Source organism: Aedes albopictus, chromosome 2 (genome assembly GCF_035046485.1).
Source record: "Aedes albopictus strain Foshan chromosome 2, AalbF5, whole genome shotgun sequence".
NCBI classification, from domain to species: domain Eukaryota; kingdom Metazoa; phylum Arthropoda; class Insecta; order Diptera; family Culicidae; genus Aedes; species Aedes albopictus.
This window is the reverse complement of record NC_085137.1, coordinates 96521201-96540724: the sequence shown is the minus strand read 5'-3', so window position 1 is coordinate 96540724 and position 19524 is coordinate 96521201. Positions and strand designations below refer to the sequence as shown.

At 41.3% G+C, this 19524-nt stretch overlaps 1 long non-coding RNA gene across 1 annotated transcript in view; it reads right to left on the bottom strand.

Moving 5' to 3' along the window:
- LOC134287674 (uncharacterized) overlaps window positions 1–19280 on the bottom strand; it is a 59977-nt gene extending 40697 nt beyond the window's left edge. Inside the window, exon 1 of the long non-coding RNA XR_009997440.1 lies at window positions 17096–19280. This is a non-coding gene — a long non-coding RNA (uncharacterized LOC134287674). The remainder of the gene's footprint in view (window positions 1–17095) is intronic.
- Window positions 19281–19524: the final 244 nt, after the last annotated feature.

Below are 19524 nucleotides of genomic sequence, written 5' to 3'. Positions count from 1 at the left end.
TTTATCATAAAATCTTTTGTATGAGTTTCCTGACACATTTTTGAAAATTGTTGGGCCTCGGCTAAATGAATGTATATCACTGTATAGAAGTTGCTAGAATATAATTACCATCTAGTCCCCGATAGATCAATTTCACCCCACTGATCAATTTGATCCCGGTTTACGGTACCTATGCCAAAATCGTATCTCAAAAACTAAAAAAAAACATACATCTCTGATTTTGTTGATATGTTACGCCAAATTTCCTGAACATTCTGATAAAAATATAAAACCAGGGTATCCCTTTAGTCCCAAGATCATGAAAACGTAAAAAAAATACTTATAAAAATGCACATTTTTAACAGCAATTTGACGCAATTTGACCCCTTTAACGTATTTTACAATTCAAAAGCTTTCATACAATTCAATTACAATTCAATAGCTTTCAAACAAACACTTTTCAAAGAACTACAAACCCACCAAGTTTCACGACAATCGGAGTTGCACTACAGTCGGGTCTCCTATTAGACGTTGCCACCCACTTAACGCCCACCGCGTTTTCCAGGCTGTCTTCTTACCAATTTAGTTCATTTTTTGTAAGTGATGGGTCTATGGTAAGCACTAACTGTACAAAAAAATCAGCTGGATTGAATGCAAGACAGCTGAAAAATCGCGGTGGGCGTAAAGTGGATAGCAGCATTTAACAGAAGACTCGACTGTACATCGTTTTTTCTATGGAATGGCTGCATTTAAAGTTTTCTATAAAGACTTAGGGACATTTCAGCTAACGTCGATGGAAAGATCATGAGTACATAAATATTCGACGAGGGCTGTTGGGGGGCTGTAGAGCAACTAACGAAGTGTCGAGGATGTGATCGAAGCCATGATCATCCGCTTATGAAGCGATCGTGTGATCACTGCACTACGGGCCTCAGCCACCTTCTGCAGTTCACGACTCAAGACACACTCCTACGGGTTCCTTTGAGTCCTGACATTCCATCTTTACTAAGTTTTCAATCATGGTCCCTACTTCTTTGCCGTATCTGTTGTTTTCCTTGTTTCCCAATTTTTCGTGATTATTGAGAAGTACAGAGGATAGACAAAATGATCGGGACATGCAAAATTTTCACTTTTCAAAAAATTGTCAAACACAGGGGATGGCCAAAATGTTTGGGATAGGCAACTTTTTTTCTCCCACAAAAAAATTCAACATGCTGTAACTTTTCATAGAGTGCATCAAAAAATCAAATTTTGACTGTTTGTCAACCTATTATATGTGCATCATTGGTACAAATTCGGGCTCGATTCATTAATTTTTCACGAAGTTAGAATCGTTCGGGTAAAACACTATTTTTAAGACAACTCATTTTTGAACTGTCATATCTGGGAAACCAGTGAACCGAAATGAATGAATTTTTTAACGTTTATCAACAATATATTGATACTTAATACGACGTTATAAAATGTAATATTTTCTAATATTTATACCGGGTTGAAATTTTTACCCATATAGAGGAAAATAAGTCAAATTTACAATATCACACAAAAATTATTAAATGTGTTCTTCCTTCTATCTAAATAGGCTCTAATATATCTGATAAGAGATAACTTGAGAACAGAAGTTGAAAATCTTTGGATATCAACACTAAAATTTATTGATATTGATGTAAAAATATTACATTTTTTCGAGAAAAATCGAAAAAGTGTCAATCCATGATAACTTTTTTCAACGTTTAAAAAGTATCAATGTTTCAATAGTTTGTGAAGCATTTACATATTGTTAGTGTACGTTCAAAATTTCATTCAATTCGGTTCTCTGGTTTCCGAGATATGACAGCTCAAAAATGAGTTGTCTAAAAAATAGTGTTTTGCCCGAACGGGTCTAACTTTGCGAAGGATTAATCAATCGAGCCCAAATTTCTACCAATGATGCACATATAATAGGTTGACAAATAGTCGAAATTTGAGATTTTTTTATGTACTCTATGAAAAGTTACAGCACGTTGATTTTTTTTTTGTGGGAGAAAAAAAGTTGCCTATCCCTAACATTTTGGCCATCCCCTGTAGCTGTAACTTTTTAAAAATTGCATCAAAAATCTAAAATTTCTACCGTAAGTTGATCAACTAGTTGTATATCAATGGTCTAATTTTGGGAAAGATCGGGCTATTCCACATGAAGATAGAAAGAATCTGGAAAAAGTCAAAATTATTCGATAGTCAACTTTGAACTCCGGATTCAACAAACCGAAAGCAATAGGCCAACGTTGTATTCACTAATAGGCCAATGTTTGTACCGTAGACCAACGTTGCATACCATCACATCGAATCTTTTCAACGTAATTAAGTAAGTTCTTGAATATATACTATAGTTTAGTTTACGTTAGTTCACGAGTTGTGGTCAAAATTGTCAATGCGGCTTGCATAATAGGCCAAGGTATGATACATATAATTGTGGTGACAATAGCTATGCTGCTTGCTTTTTCCAAGTTATCGAAGTTGAAGGTACATTTATTTCTAATTCATAACAACCCCCACAAACTCTCTGAGCTATGAATGCAGGCGAACCGCTGAACTGAACGTGCCTCCTCTTGGTGGACACCTTATTCTTTACTGCCACCGCCAAGTTTCCACAAACCGGAACCCGGCGTACATGCAAACCGAAATAATAACAATAATCAAGAAAACTCCGGTTCGTGTTCTGCGAAGATCTCACGTAGTAAGAACTGCCTGTATGCTATTACTTGAACACTGGTTGCGCTCTATACAGTTGTTTGCGCTCGCCGTACGTGTTGACACGTTCACTAATGGTTTAACCATAAACTGTACCGTTCTTGGTTGTTATTATTTTCATTTGATGGTTGAATTAATTTTCCCGCACCTTCGGAAATAATGGACCTCCCGGGAAACATTCCCCGTGGAAGTGATATTTAAATAATCAATTTGAAGTATGTTCGTCCCAATTGGAATGAATTATGTTAAATTGCATTGTGGTACCCCCTCGCGTAATCGGGTAGGTACCGAAAAGCCCAACTCTGTGGCTCCTAGTTGCCGTTGCCCCCACACACATGTGTGTACAGTTTCGATTTCATTATCATAATTTTCAATCAGAGCGTCAATTCCGCACCGATCGTTGTAAAAATTTTCACAGTCAGCCGACGGAGCCTTTCGGGGGTAGGTATCATGTAGCTACCAAGTACCATGTAAGCTCGAACGAAACATGCACCAACAATGAAGCCAATTACATATTTCACTACCGCCAATGATGATACATGCTGTTCGGTCGGTGGTGGTTCTGCTGGTGTCGAACGTAAATCACTTCGCATAAAAATCATATATATTTACGGCTTTCGCACACGAATGACGCATTCACGGCCAGCTGTACGCGTCAGCAGCGGTGGAAAACTGTGGTGATGCAAGTGATCGTGATATGATTGCGTTTTTACGGCCAACGGAGGGCTTTGATTGTTTTTGTCAATCGTAATGCATCACTAAATCATATCTAGTATTTTGTTCACATTCCTACAATTCCTTTGGAAAACTACGTGCGGTGAAAATCAGCTGTCACAAAAGCGTACAGGATAAATATATTAAAAATAAGCCAAGCAGTTTTTTTTCTAAACATGTTTGAAAATATCAAATCCTTCCTGAAGCAAAATAGGATAAACCTAATCTGCCCCAGGAAATTTGAAAGGAGCAAAGCTATTGAGTGCCCACTTATTTGATTCTATAATTACAGTTCTCCGCGCCGAAGCCAGAGCATCATAACTACACGAAAAAACATCAGGATCATCCGAAGATGTACATAATATCCACACATCCGGGAAAGTGTGTGTTGATGCATTCCAGAAGTTCCTCATCAGAGGAAGTAAAATCGCCATTTGCAAACGAAGTTCGTTCACTCGGATAATATAGAGAGATGATATAATGAGCATTGGCATCCCTGCCAACAATTAGCGGAAGGCATTTTGAAGTGCAGTATGCGATGACTTGTTTGAACGCATCCGTAGGGGGCGGTTCATCATACGGTAAATACACCGAACAATAGACAAATTACCTGTTGAGATTTCCAACAGATACATCTATGGTGACAACACATACATCTCAGGTGAGTTATACAGAGACGAGAGTAGCAACGTTTGCGTTGTTGACAAGCACACAGGTTCGAGGCATGATACGCGAGATTTCCATTTCATTTTTACTGAAAGCAGCAAACACCGAGTTCACGAGATTTTCTAGAAAGAAAATTATCTTACGGAAGTAAGGTTCTTGGACTAAGGCCATTTGAGTTGTTCCATTTTGCATAAGTATGCCTGGGCTGCAAAACGGTGAGTCGATAAAGAGAGCGTCCAACATAGCTCTGGTCCTCACAAGTTCCTACCTCATGCTTCCACGGGTCAAGCGATGACAAAGACCGCCAGCTAAGAGTTGTGTGCTTAGCTAGTAGTGCAGCCTGGGCACTGTTGTCCTTCTGACTTCAGCTAGATTGAGGAGGTACGATTCGAGCGTTTGTTCACCAAGGAGGTGCGGCTCAAACAGCGTCTGTTCTGGCATCCATCGGCTGAGTAAGAAACGCTGCACCATGCCCAGCTAGATCCAAGGTGGTAGCACCATCAGCGTGGTCGTCCTAGTGTTGGTTGGGACGTTAAATAGAACTGGCACGATGGCCCTCCGGCGAGACAGGAGTGTTGGCGTAGGCCCAATAAACCACCCGTAAAAATCCCATTGCGAATAACATAGGAGAAAATACGACTCGATACAATCGGCAAAGACCCACGCGACGAAATAAGGACTACGATTGGAAACTTGGAACATGGAATTGCAAGTCACTAGGTTTTGCAAGAAGTGACAGGATAATCTACGACGAACTACATCCCCGCAAATTTGACATCGTGGCGTTGCAGGAACTTTGTTGGACTGGACAGAAAGTGTGGAAAAGCGGGCATCGAGCGGCTACCTTCTACCAAAGCAGTCGCACCACCAATGAACTGGGAACAGGATTTATAGTGTTGGGCAAGATGCGACAACGTGTAATCGAGTGGCAGCCGATCAACGCAAGGATGTGCATATTAAGAGTTAAGGGCCGTTTCTTCAACTACAGCATCATCAACGTCCACTGTCCACACGAAGGGAGACCTGATGACGAGAAAGAAGCGTTCTACGCGCAGTTAGAGCAAACAAACAATGGTTGCTCGCCGCGTGACGTGAAAATCGTTGTCGGCGACATGAACACGCTGGTAGGAATGGAGGAAATGTACCGACTGGTAATCGGGCGAAACAGCCTGCACGCCGTATCGAATGATAACGGCTAGCGATGCGTAAACTTTGCAGCCCCCCGTGGTATGGTAGTCCAAAGCACCTTCTTCCCCCGCAAAGATATCCACAAAGCCACCTGGAAATCACCCGACCAACAAACAGAAAATCAAATCGACCACGTTCTAATCGACGGTAAATTCTTCTCGGATGTAACTAATGTCCGCTCATACCGCAGTGCGAATATAGATACGGATCACTACTTAGTAGCTGTATGCATGCGCTCAAAACTTTCACCAGTTATCACTACGCGTTGAAGTCGAACGCCGCGGCTCAACATCGAGCAGCTGCGTAACGTAGAAGTGGCTCAAGACTACGCGCAGCAGTTAGCAGTGGCCCTACCAACCAGGGCCGGATCTAAGGGGGGGCCGGGGGGGCCCGGGCCCCGGGCCCCCACATTTTAGGGCCCCCCACAAAAACCTTTATCGGTTGCTAACATAAGCTTTATTTTTCATTTTGCTCAAGTACTGTTCGAAAATAAGGAAAAACATTTTTGGTCACCTCCGAGGTCACCTCTCAAAAAGGCCTCCACATCCGCTCGGGCCCCGGGCCCCCACAATCCTTAATCCGGGCCTGCTACCAACGGAAGAGCAGCTTGGCGCAGCTACACTTGAAGATGGCTGGAGGGACATTCGATCCACCATAGGTAGTACCTCGGCTACAGCACTAGGCTTCGCGACCCCGAATCACAGAAACGACTGGTACGACGGCGAATGTGAACAGTTGAAAAACGAGAAGAATGCAGCATGGGCGAGAATGCTGCAACACCGTACGAGAGCGAATGAGGCACGTTAAAACAGGCGCGGAACAGGCAGAACTCAGTCTTCCGGATGAAGAAGCGCCAGGCCAGCAAGAAGAACGAGATCGCGAAGCGATGGAAGAGCTGTACCGCGCTAAGGACACACGAAAGTTCTACGAGAAGCTGAACCGCTCGCGCAGAGGCTTTGTGCCACAAGCCGACATGTGCCGAGATAATCACGGGGATATTCTCACGAGCGAGCATGAGGTGGTCGAGAGGTGGCGGCAGCATTACGATGAGCACCTCAATGGCGACATTGCAAGTACCGAAGGTGGCGTGGTAACAGATCTAGGAGTATGTGCACAGGACGAAAGACTTCCGGCCCCTGACCTCCAAGAGATTGAGGAGAAGGTTGGCCGGTTGAAAAACAACAAAGCCGCTGGAGCAGATCAACTACCAAGCGAGCTTCTAAAATACGGTGGAGAAGCACTGGTGAGAGCACTACACTGGGTCATTACCAAGATTTGGGAGGAGGAAGTATTACCGGAGGAATGGATGAAAGGTATCGTGTGTCCCATCTACAAAAAGGGCGACAAGTTGGGCTGCGGGAACTACCGCGCGATCACACTACTGAACGCTGCCTACAAGATACTCTCTCAAATTTTATGCCGCCGACTATCACCGATTGCAAGAGAGTTCGTGGGGCAATATCAGGCTGGATTTATGGGTGAACGCGCTACAACGGACCAGATGTTCGCCATCGGCCAGGTGTTGCAGAAATGCCGCGAATACAACGTGCCCACACATCACTTGTTCATCGTTTTCAAATCGGCGTATGGTACAATCGATCGAGAACAGCTATGGCAGATTATGCACGAATACGGATTCCCTGATAAACTGATACGATTGATCAAGGCGACGGTGGATCGAGTGATGTGCGTAGTTCGAGTATCAGGAACACTCTCGAGTCCCTTCGAATCTCGTAGAGGGTTACGGCAAGGTGATGGTCTTTCGTGCTTGCTGTTCAACATTGCTTTAGAGGGTGTAATTAGGAGAGCGGGGATAAACACGAGTGGAACGGTTTTCACGAAGTCTGTTCAGCTGCTTGGTTTCGCTGATGACATTGATATTATTGCTCGTAAATTTGAAACGATGGCGGAAACGTACATCCGACTAAAGAGTGAAGCCAGGCTAATCGGACTAGTCATTAATGTGTCGAAGACAAAGTACATGATGGCAAAGGGCTCCAGGGAGGAATTAGCGCGCCCGCCACCCCGAATTTATATCGACGGTGATTAAATCGAGGCGGTTGAAGAATTCGTGTACTTGGGCTCACTGGTGACCGCCGACAACGACACCAGCAGAGAAATTCAGAGGCGCATTGTGGCAGGAAATCGTTCTTACTTTGGACTCCACAGAACTCTACGATCGAATAAAGTTCGCCGTAACACGAAGTTAACTATCTACAAAACGCTTATTAGACCGGTAGTCCTTTATGGGCACGAAACATGGACCCTACGTGCAGAGGATCAACTCGCCCTTGGAGTTTTCGAACGGAGGGTGTTGCGTACCATCTACGGCGGAGTGCAGATGGAAGACGGGACTTGGAGAAGGCGAATGAACCACGAGCTGCATCAGCTGCTGCGAGAACCAACCATCGTCGAAAATCGGGAGGCTACGGTGAGCAGGTCACGTCATCAGGATGTCGGATAGCAACCCGACTAAAATGGTTATCGAGAGTCATCCGACCGATACAAGAAGACGTGGTGCGCAGCGAGCTAGATGGGTCGATCAGGTGGATGACGATCTGCGGACCCTACGCAGAGTGCGGAACTGGAGACAAACAGCCATGGACCGAGTGGAATGGAGACGGCTACTATGTACAGCAGAGGCCACCCTGGCCTTAGCCTGATCGGTAAGGTAAGGTAAGCCTGGAAAGAATGTTGCTGTTCTTTTATGCAGAAGATTGATCTGAGCTATCCTAACCGCTGCCACTGCCCAAACTAGGCAAGATTAAACTCTTGTTAAAGCTAGTTCTCAGTAGTGTGGGTAGAAAAACTATCAACTGTGACTTCATATTTTTGTACCGCAAAGAAATCCTCCATGGCACCTCTAAACTTGCAATTGGCAGTGAAAAATACAACCCAAATCACATTCTTGTAATAGTTGGTTAGTTGTTGTATCGCCATTGTATATCGAGTCTTCCAAAACCGAAACGACAACGCCAGGTCAAAACAATGCCGGTTCATTTGCGTTTTGATAGTTGCAATAGTTGCAGGAAAAACTCAATCGAAGAGCATAGCCATTGCAGCAGTTTCCACTCCCAGCAATGCACTTTTTAGTCATATTTCGTCCAACAACGGCAAGGGATGGCCAAACCAAGTTTGATTGTTGTGTTTTTTTTTTCACCAACGTGCGCTGTGCATGATGTGTGTATGAATCGATTGGCCACCGCGTTCTTTCGAGGAACGTACGGCAGCACACCGGTCAGTCGGGATTTGCCATGATGGCTATCTTTCCATGACTCCGGTCCAGTTGTTTCGACACCTCCGACGGTGTTCAAAAGGTGCGAGACGGATACTATCCAATTTAGGAGCGAATAAAGAAAAAGGAACGAAGAAGGATCAACGCTGGAGAAGAAGTGTTGTGTGTTGCCAGACCTAGGTCCAGACGAAACCCAAAGCACAATCAGATCAGTTTACGGGAAAGGTAGACGTGCAAGCCGAAAGGGTACGGAACAGTTTTTTTTAGGTTTTCTTACTTTAAAAAATACTCTAAACTAGCAATGTTAGATAAATTGTAAGGATTTAAACTCCCTATCATTTCTTCAATAAGCAAATATTGAAAAAACTCTTGATATAAGATTAAGAATTGAAATAATTAACTAATTAAGAAGTTCAATTGAGCAAAGAATAGACAATCATTGAAATGTCCGCAGAAATATATGTGGCTCCCACTAACGGAGGTCCAAGCTCAACTAACTAACGGATTCATCAATATAAGCAACTAAATGCAGTTTCTTTACTTTTTTGGCGAGAACATTATTAATATCATTACCTAAAATATGTTTGAAGATTAGATATAAAAGTGGACTGGTTTCAGCGAGAAATACTCAATTTTCTAAACATGGAAATAGATTTGACCGGCTCATCACTCTATTCTACCAGTAGTGTCGTAGGTCTGGGCGATAGTGACAGTTATTGGAGCCCGCTCTATTACGACGATAGCCACTGAACAGATAGGTAGCTAGATATACAAAACATGAACCGGCAAAAACAGTAGAAAAAACCCTAATTAATCCACCTAGCGGTGATGGTGCCTTTCTCGTGCTTTAAAATATCTGTTCACGCCAAACGTGAACTATGCTCCATAAAATGTGTTTTGACCACTGTGGATTAGTGCCGCTACTTTGTGCAAAAAGTGCGTCCACTGCGTGCAAATAATACTGTCCTGCAGTGATTGCTGCGGTCAGCCTGCTGTTGAGCAGCTGATAATACGTGGTCGATGAAAACAATAATCGTCAGTTTTCTATCGCTTCCACGCTCTTTCGCAACAGATATGATTCCGATGGAGAACTATATCTATATCTGCCGTGCCTGCCGTATCCAGTACACTACTACGGGACAGAGTAGTGGTTTTCGTACACCTCAGCAAAACCTCCAACTGAAAGACAATCCCCCCCCCCCCCCGTTTCTATCACAGTATCTACTGGCTGAGATTAAAGTGAAACATCACCACATCCAGCCAGTACTATAGTTGAACGCCGAATCGAAGAGTTCACCGAGCGCATGTGAACAGCGCCCCGCGCGCGGGCCGCGCACTTTATCGGCTCATCTACTGACCGGTAAAAGGCAGAGATTAGAAAGTATTTTGTATATATATATTGTAAATAGTGAATTACATAAAATAAAAGGACATTTTGAAATATTTACGTTGTGCACACACTCTTGCATCGGCCCGAGGACGGTCAAATTTATTATCGGCGTCAACAATATCCTTTCAACAAAACTCGAGCGACATGTTGATGACATTGACATAAATACAAAATGAAAACTGCTTGCTAAATCTACTCAATATGGATACATTTTATATTAGCATAACATCCAATATTCAGAAAATATAAGACAACGATCCAAAACTCAAACCAAACAAGTGTCATGAAGCCGCAAAATTTTAAAACTTCATTTTAGATTTTCCGGTCATCATTTTATGACTCCGGATATCTACCCCAACTAAACTAACTTGAACATTGAGACACCATTTTGGATGTTCTGGTATTCATTTTTGGACTCTGCACCTAAACTTGCATAAAATAGTCGCCGTATTGAGTTTTGGCATGTCGTTTATGATTTTCTGGTTACCAGTTTTGGACGAAGACCGGCATTCTTCCCCATTCAAACTATAGTCATATTGCAGACCTTGTAAAACAGCACACAGCTTGGGTTTTCCGATTACAAATTTTGAATTCTGGACATATTTTCATACAAAATATGCCCATAATGCAAGAATAAAAAATCCTATAAAATAGGCACTAACTTGAATACTGGGCCATTATCTTGGACTTTGGACCGCTGTCTTGGATACTCTGGAGGACTCCGAATATATTTCCCATACCAAATACACTTATTTTACATAGTTTTAGAGCTCAAAATTCCTTAAAACAGCCACCATCTTCTGTTGACGCGATCAAATTCTTATTTTTCCATTCAACGTTGACCCATCCTGCTATAAATTTACACCTTAGGAATTTGAAATGGTACAATTTGATGAGATCGCTTTAGTTTTGTCTATATTTTGTTCTCATATATGAGAACTTAGACCTATTCGTCACTGTTGTTCATACCTAATGTTTATCAGGCCATTAAACAAAGCCATGATTTAATTTTTCACATGAACGTTGGTTCTGCTACACAACAGCTAGTCTCTAATGTTATCTAAGGCTATTTTCTTGCTAACCGTTCATTCGATTATCAAAAAATCTGCGATCTGATGTGTCGTATGTATGGGTTTGGTTCATTTTTATATTTGGTAATTTCCGGTGGGATAGCCGGATCTGATTCCATGAGTCATGGACCATGACACTACCGGTTGTCCCAATTATGGTCTGAGAATATTTTATTGCTATTTATTCACCTTTACCTAATCACCGCGATTTGATATATCGCATGAATGAGTTTGCTTCACTTTTACTTACAACCACTTTCGAAGCCACAGCTGAACCCGCAACACTACCGGGAATCTAATGTGGTCTGACCCTATTTTTCCATCAGGTTGTCGATAAGGTTGTCTTCTTCCATAATAATAGCTATGTTGCCCATCTGTGTGTCGTATTCAATGCAACATGCAATAATAAACTAATATTAACATTCATAATCGGAATTGGCTGAAAATCTATGAGTAAAGCTAGAATTAAACACATGTCATCGTGTCAGATGACATTGATTTGACCCTTTCTTATGTTTATTGATCTTCGTTCTACTGCTCGTGTTGTGTGTGGGTAAGAGGTAACGATAGCGCACGAATGTAACAAAGCCGAATGACACCCGACTGCGGCAACGAAATGAAGGTAGTAAAAAGTATCGAATGTTTACAAGACTGGTCGTGATTTGATGTACCGCATCCATGGGTTTGGTTAAATTTTACATTTTACTACCCGGATCTGATTCCGGGTAACTACCGGCTGAACCAAATATGGTCTAACATAAGACAATAATGCTGCTCATCGGTTAACCAAAAACGCTGCAAATTGAAGGTGTCACATGCAGGGTTTGACAATTTGGACGGGACTCTCGGAACCAATTCCGGAACTCTACTGTGAATACTGGGCAACCCACTGGAACAATCCGTTCCCAGCCATCTTAGCAAACTGCAGTAGAATCACTTGGCATAATACGGAACCTCACGGTGATGGCGACTTACTCCGCCAACAGTCCACTCGTCAATGAGGTAGCATCACACTGACGACGACCCCGTCATGGTGCTGGCTGTCACTGATGCTTGCTAGGGGAAATACACGCATGGGAAATGCTACTCAGCTTTGTTCATACCCCACATACTCCCTCTTCTCCGAAAAAAAAAGTTTTCTTACTAGCAGGCTTGTTATGTTTACGCTCAAACCCTCAATTTCGTTCTCTTCATCCTTATGGCACCAATGCAACAAAATACACTTCAAGATACAAGAATTAAGACGAATGGCCACGTCAAGGGGCAGATCACTTCCAAAACAACTGAATCGAAAATGAGCTAGTGATTCGCCCCTCGGGCCACATTTACTTTTTTCTTTAGTAAACGCACTTTTGTTAATATCGAACCTATATCATTTGATTGATAACTTGCAATGCTAACCAATCATCTATGGGGTTTTGCCGAGCTCCAATAAAAATAACTACAACACACGCAGTTGGGTGATGCGTCTTCTCTCCTTCAAGCGCACGTCTCGTTATGTAGCCGGCCCTGTTTTTTCTCACTCAAATCAATCGTTATTCACGATTGCGAAAATTCGACGCATTCAACGAAAACGAACATATTTTGTAAGAATTATTTGTCAAAAAAGAAAAAATACAAGAGATTAACGAATTTGAGATTTATCAGACTAAAGATTCCGTATATCATACAACTCCATTTTCAATGCTTCAATGTGATGGTACAGATGGACCATATATAACACACAAATGTCCTTCATTATACGAAAATAGATTCAAAAAAACGAGTTCGAAAGAGGTTCTACAACATATTTTCAGTAGATATGTTTTCATTGCGTACTTCAAATTTTAAACTGTTTTACGATATGCAATTTTTATGGGCGGTTTTCATTACACGTCCCTGCATTTTCCTCACGCACAGCTTTCGGCAGTTATCATGCAACGCCATTTCCTTAGACGGGTTTCTTTACACATCGCTGCATTTTCCTGATGCAAACAATTTTCGGCAGTTTTTCAATAACGCCATTTTCTTGGACGGATTTCATTTCACGTCCCTGTATTTTCCTTATGCAGAAAAATTTTCGGCGGTTATCCCTCGGGTTATCCAACAACGCCTTTATCTTGGACGGTTTTCACTACACGTCCCTGCATTTTCTTTATGCAGAATAATTTTCGGCGGTTATCCAACAACGCCTTTACCTTGGACGGTTTTCACTACACGTCCCTGCATTTTCTTTATGCAGAATAATTTTCGGCGGTTATCCAAAAAATGCCGTTTCCTTGGACGGTTTTCATTACACGTCCCTGCATTTTCTTTATGCAGAATAATTTTCGGCGGTTATCCAACAACGCCTTTACCTTGGACGGTTTTCACTACACGTCCCTGCATTTTCTTTATGCAGAATAATTTTCGGCGGTTATCCAAAAAATGCCGTTTCCTTGGACGGTTTTCATTACACGTCCCTGCATTTTCTTTATGCAGAAAAAATTTTCGGCGGTTATCCAACAACGCCTTTACCTTGGACGGTTTTCACTACACGTCCCTGCATTTTCTTTATGCAGAATAATTTTCGGCTGTTATCCAAAAATGCCGTTTCCTTGGACGGTTTTCATTACACGTCCCTGCATTTTCCTTATGCAGAAAAATTTTCGGCGGTTCGACACGCCATTAATTTGCCCAACCAAAAACCCGAGCAAAAACCAACCCAACCAACCAACGCCGCGAGTATTTTACGGCAACATTCACAATAGTCAAACACCTCTACCATCATGCACATCAACCTGTTTGCATTTACCGTTCAACCGAGCGACAACACGAGCATGTACGATCCGAGGAATCAACGAAAGCGCGACCATCCATGCCGAGCAAGAACATGAAGAAACATGCATGCAATCATCGACCGACCACCTATCCACAGCGTGCTACCAGTCGACAACAAAAATCAACCTTTGTTCATGTGTTTGTGCTAGAACCAAGGCTAAAACAGAACGCGGTTGGAATGACAAAAACTTTCCGCGCTGCAACACCCACTTCACTGTGTTTGCAGCACCACCACACACTTCACACACCAAAACGATTTGTTTTCTCTCACTGTTTTTATGCCAAGTGATTCTACCTATTTTATGATTAACTTGTTATTGATTATGATGCACTCCTGGCAGGATCGCCAATGTGAATACTGGGCAACCCACTGGAACAATCCGTTCCCAGCCATCTTAGCAAACTGCAGTAGAATCACTTGGCATAATACGGAACCTCACGGTGATGGCGACTTACTCCGCCAACAGTCCACTCGTCAATGAGGTAGCATCACACTGACGACGACCCCGTCATGGTGCTGGCTGTCACTGATGCTTGCTAGGGGAAATACACGCATGGGAAATGCTACTCAGCTTTGTTCATACCCCACATCTACCAGTTGTCTTTAGTGTGACGTAAGGCTATTTTCTAGCTAACTGTTCATCAAGTTATCGCAAAAGTCACGATTTGATGTGTCACATGCCTGGAATTGATTTACTTTTACATTTGGCCTCTTCCGGCCACTCAAAAACGATTCCGAAACACTTGCTGGTCGTTCATTAGGTAATCTAAAAAGCCGCTATTTGATGTGACGCATGTACGGGATTGTTTCTCTTTCAGATTTAACCACTTCGGCGGGAGCCCCAGAACGGTTTCCGGAACACTACTGGTTCCGATATGGTCTGAGATGGTTTTCCTGCTCATTGTCCATCAGGTCATCGAAAATGCCGTGGTTTGATGTGCCGCATGCATGGGTTTGATCCACTTGTATATTTGGCTACTTCCAGCGGGACGACTAGAACCGGTTCCGGAACACTACCAATTCAGATATGGTCTGAGATGATTTTCCTGCTGATTATCCATCAGGTCATCGAAAATGCCGTGGTTTTATGTGCCGCATGCATGGGTTTGGTTCAATTGTATATTTGGCCACTTCCAGCGGGACGCCCAGAACCGGTTCCGAAACACTACCGGTTCAGATATGGTCTGAGATGATTTTCCTGCTCATTATCCATCAGGTCATCGAAAATGCCGTGGTTTGATGTGCCGCATGTATGGGTTTGGTTCAATTGTATATTTGGCCACTTCCAGCGGGACGCCTAGAACCGGTTCCGGAACACTACCGGTTCAGATATGGTCTGAGATGATTTTCCTGCTCATTACCCATCAGGTCATCGAAAATGCCGTGGTTTGATGTGCCGCATGTATGGGTTTGGTTCAATTGTATATTTGGCCACTTCCAGCGGGACAACTAAAACTGGTTCCGGAACACTACCGGTTCAGATATGGTCTGAGATGGTTTTCCTGCTCATTGTCCATCAGGTCATCGAAAATGCCGTTGTTTTATGTGCCGCATGCATGGGTTTGGTTCAATTGTATATTTGGCCACTTCCAGCGGGACGCCTAGAACCGGTTCCGAAACACTACCGGTTCAGATATGGTCTGAGATGATTTTCCTGCTCATTATCCATCAGGTCATCGAAAATGCCGTGGTGAACCAACCATAGGCTCAGAACAATAATACTGTAAACCCCGGTAGTTAAATAAAGGCCAAAAGTATTCAGGCCAAATCTTAAGCTAAAGCGTTGCAAGCATAACAATACTGTAAACCCCGGTAGTCTAATACTCGCTTACGCCTGCGATACTAAATTTGACCCACAAATTCTGTCTGTTCTTGGTCTAGTTTAATTATGGCATGCGGAAATATAACTACCGGGGTAACGAATAGAGCATGTGAGAGTACACACAAACTGGCATACAAATCCTATTAGACGTATCCAACCGGACGTCAGGTGAGAGAGTTGGGTTTTCTCTCAACTAAGTTGTACCATTATGTTGTACTAAAAATTAAGAGAGTGAGTGCCACAAGAGAAACTCCATGTAAGGTAGTAGAACTTAAGTTAAGTTAAGTGGGGGGAGAAAAAAAATAACCAAAAAATTGTAATTATATATAAGGTTTAAAATTTGAATAAAATGATGAGTTGTAGTTTTAACAGGGAAGGTTTTAGTCGTCTTTTTAGTCGGATGACAAATTCCCGGTGACCGCACGGTCAACGCGTGCATGTGGTGACAGCGGTAAAGCGCTAAACAAGTGCAGGCACGCCGTTTGTGATTGGAAAGTGAAAAAGAATAAAAACCTATTGAAGTATCTAAGACCCAGCTGGTTACTACAGAAGAAATCGTGTAAGTGTTGCGCAGAAAAATATTAGGCGAAGCGCGAAGAAAATAGTGCAAGTACGCCATTAACTGATATGGTGAAACTTGTTAAGTGAAAAAGTGAAAAAAAAAGAGGCCCAACTACTAAAAAACTATTAGGTACCAGAATAAAGAAACGGTGCGAATCTTTCAGTTGAGTGGAAGAAAACGTGGCAACCGGCAAAATGGAAAATATTACAACAGCTGCAATACTGTAAGTACAAACCTTTTTCTCTCTCTTCTTTTGACATGGGATTTTAATAAATTATGCAGTAAGCATGATTTAAAATGAAAACCATTTTTATATCAATTATGTGGTGAAAATTAGTGAAGTGTGGTGAGTGATGGAACGGTCTACCTAATAATCAACATTCAGGGGCATTATTTTATAGCAAATTCTAGTACACATGAATACCCATTGATATGCAAATATTACGATTCTCCTTCACCTTCTCCGTATCGTAACATCCAAGTTGGAACAGAGCCAGCCTCTCAATGAGCATTTCCACAGTTATTTTACTGAACATTTTCGTCGCTAATGACCATTTTACATTTGAATAACAATGTGTGGCAGGCACGAAGACTCTCTATGCTTAAAAGCAATCAAGTAAAATTCTATTACGAAAAGACCCTTGGCAATTTGTTATAATCCTGTATTTCTAATATACGTTTAAAAAGAGTATATTAAATTGATTTGTTATAAAAAAAAAAAATACATAACTCCATGTTAAAAAAAAAAGTACAATTTTTCACAAAAGATCATCATGAAAAGTCACTAAAACAGGGCCTTCATCTTCTCACACAAAAACTTTGTTTCAAAAAAAAAAAATCAAAATAACACTTGGTTCCATTCAATTTGGCAATGTACAATGTAAAGTTCTCAATGTAACAATGTATGTTCTCAAATAAAGAAAAAACAACATTGCTTACCTTATTTTATTCCTCTATGCAGGACTGCAAGTGGTTAAACTCCTACATTAAAAGCATCAACCTAAAACAAACAATCAATTATAATTCAAATAAATTTTATGTATAGAATGATACTTCTCTTTACGTGGGTGGCTACTCCACCACGTCGCATATCATTCACACACTACTAACACTAGATGGTACTGCCGGACAGAAAGCACAGCACACATCATTTTGCTGAAAGGGCAGTTTGGACGCCGCTCGCTCGCGATTGAAAGTTATCGGAACGGTGGAGAGAAGGCAATAAAATTAAAGCAGGGTTTCAAAATGTGCGAATAATGGCAATTCTACACAATACAAAATGTATAGCTGAATATGTTTTTTTATAGTCAATAGTTTCTGACCAACAGTTATTTCATCTGATTTTTTGTTGTACCGTAAAACGGGTAACTTTGATAGTTTTTCAGCGAATTTCCTCATTATTTTTCCATGAAACCGAATTTTTCTCAGTTCAATTTTTTTTTAAAAAACAAGTAATGGGGTATCAATTATCAATTGCAACTGGAGGATCCGATAATTTTAAATGTTTGGGTGACCAACAATTTTGCATATGAGCGAGAATCACATTTTCATTTTGGGGTGATAGTGCCCTGAAAAACACATCGAATCTAAAATATTAGTCACAGATTGAAATCTTAGGAGTATGAACATGATGGAAGAAGCAGTGTGGAACATATCAGATTTATTAAATATCAAAACATGGGTTTTTACAAAATTCTACATATGAAGGTGAGTCTTTGAAGTACTGAGTGAAAAACTCAGTGAATTCAGCCATCAAAAATCATTGTCTATTCAAGAATACATTTTTTTTACGGTACTGATAATTTGAAAATAAAAAAATGGCAGCGTTTTCGCAGATAACAGCCCTTCAATGTATTCCACAATTTGATGGGAATCCAGATGAATTGGATGTTTTTATTAGACAAATTGAGTTGTTTGCAGAACAGTTGGAAGGAGAAGATCATACTCCGCTTCTGAATGTGGTTTATTTGAAATTAACAGGCAAAGCGCTAAAGTTGCTTTCAAAAATTGACGCAAATACTTGGCCCGAAGTAAAACGCAATCTAGAGGATGAGTTTAAATTCGAAAAGAGTGCCGCCACTCTTATGAAGGAAATTGAAACCTTACTACAAAAGGAAAATGAATCGTTCGATGATTACAGCATCAGAGTAGAAGATTTACACAAGTGGGTAGCTAACCAGGGAAGATATGCGACGAATTCGTTACGCAAACATTTCTTGGGAGGATTACGCGATCGAAGTTTAGCTCATGCTGGAAAATCGCAAAGAGAAAAAACACTTCCAGAATTACTAACTTGGCTTAAAAAAGAGATCGATGATGGAAATGAAATCGATGAAATCTTTGCAAGAGTAACAACTTTAGAGTTGTTAGAAACGGAGAAAAATAACAAAATCAATGACAACCAAAATAAATTTCTACCAGTACAAAACCTCCGTTTGCGAAATAACAGGTATTCTAATGGCTATGTTCAAAGTCCGCATAATAAGATAACATTCTCAAAAAACGTGATTCCAGGGGGTTCGTACATGTTGTGCGAACACCCCGCACAAATTATTACAGAGAGCGCAACCAAACTTATAACATCAATGGAAAACAGAATTTATTTCGGAATGCAAATTTTGAGAAGAATAGTTTTCAAGAACTACCAGTAAGCATTGTAAATGGAATTAAAAATTGTATGCCGGCCCATGAAAGATTGTACATCGAACATTCAGGCAACAATTTATTTTTACTAAATATTGCATCTGTTGCAAAGCCGAAAACAGTGATAAAATATTTACTTGATTCTGGGTCATGCTTCAACTTATTAAGGTGGGATACTGCTGTTAGAATCGGAGTAGAACACATCAACTATAATGATAAGGAGATACTTCGGGGATTTGCTAATTCCCAAACACGATCGATTGGATCAACGTTAGTTAAACTTAAAATAGGAAACTCTCATTATAATATTAAGTTTTATATTATTAAGAACTTATGTGTTCCAGGCATTATTGGAGCTGATTTTCTGAAGCAAAACACATTGTATGTTGGACCACGGTTCAAATATATTGCTTTAAGAAAAACTGATGAATGTACAAAATTATTAAATATGAATGAAAACTCCCCTCATACTATGAATACATATAATGATGATGATGATGATGATGATTGTGTACCCACCATCAGCGCAAGGATTACCTATGGCTGCAGAGTCATACCGGAACGGAATGATCTACCTGATGGTTTGTTGTAGCAGGGTAAGCTAAATTCACTGGAGACCTTCGGAAAACAACATGATAATTGTTATCTCGTGACAAAGTCTGGCCACCCCACGAACATTTGCCCGGAAACCAGTTCATTTAACTTCCTTAGGCTACCCCTCCGAA